The following is a 1,337-nucleotide window of genomic DNA, read 5'->3' as shown; positions in this document are numbered from 1 at the left end:
TGACACACATGGGGTCACACATCGACTTGCTGGCAACTGTTTTGTTTCATTTTAGTGGGGTGCAGAATCATGTTTTTAAATGCATAAAATCATATGCGTGGGATTACAACAAAAGAAACCAATTAAATTGAAATACAGTTATCAAAATATTTTAAAAATTTGATTCCATAATCTTTGTGCTTCTTTATTAACCAATTAAATAACAATTAAACAACAAGATCTAGCAGTGAGTAATATTACTGTGATTTTAAAATAGTGATGAGTGTGAATGGTATTTTGAGATTTCTGTAGTAATTGTAATGTGATATGAAAATAGATTGCTAATATTGTTGTGATTTGTTATCTACATTTGTAATTTAAGAAAATACTAAATTTTAGTTATAGATCAATGAAAAGTATTTAATTTTTTTCCTATGTCAGTTCATGGACCCTATGCATCAACAGACCCCTTGGGGCTCCCTGGACCCTAAGTTAAGAATTCCTGAATTCTAACTAGATGCGATAGAAAACTCAAGACTAATCTTTTAGTGAAATAGTCCATTCCAGTTATAATTTTTAAGCAAATTTTATTGTTTGTTTGTTTTTTTAATTGTTGAAAAGTAAGGCATATTCATTTTAGAACATTTGGAAAACAAAAATAATCAGCCAAGTCAAAAGTAGAAACACTCCACTGATGAATGGCTAAACAAGAGGTGGTATATACATGCTATTGTTGTAAGTTACCATAAGGTTGATTCTGGTTCATTCAATGGAGTACTATTCACCAGTGAAAAGGAATGAAGTACTGATACATGCTACAACATGGATGAACCTCAAAAACGTTATGCTAAATAGAAGAAGCCTGACACAAAAGACCATTCGTATGAAATATCCAGAAAGGGTAAGTTCAAGTCTACCCTGAGGTACCTCAGAAGAAAGGTCTGGTGATCCACTTCTTAAAAAATCAGCCACTGAAAACCCTATGGAGCACTGTTCTACTCTGACATACATGGGGTCACCATGAGTCAGAGTTGACTCCACGAAATTAGTTTTTTATAGAGACAGAAAGTAGATTAATGATTGCCTGAGGCTGGGGGTGGAAATTGCATATGGGCAAGAGAGAGCTTTTTAAACTGCTAAAAATGTTCTAAAATTTATATAATTCAGTAAATTTACTAAAAATCATTGAATTGCATATTTAAAACGAGTTAAATTTTTTTGTACGTAAAATACACCTCAATAAAGTTGTTTTTCAAAACCAACCTACAATAAAACATCTTTTTCTGAGAGCTAAATTCCGGGGCACGTTAGAAATATGGCCACGGGCAAGATGTGTCTGAGCTTCTGTTTAGGTAGCA

The sequence above is a fragment of the Trichechus manatus genome, unplaced genomic scaffold (assembly GCF_000243295.1).
Source record: "Trichechus manatus latirostris isolate Lorelei unplaced genomic scaffold, TriManLat1.0 scaffold00045, whole genome shotgun sequence".
NCBI lineage: Eukaryota > Metazoa > Chordata > Mammalia > Sirenia > Trichechidae > Trichechus > Trichechus manatus.
This window is presented reverse-complemented; position numbering follows the sequence as displayed.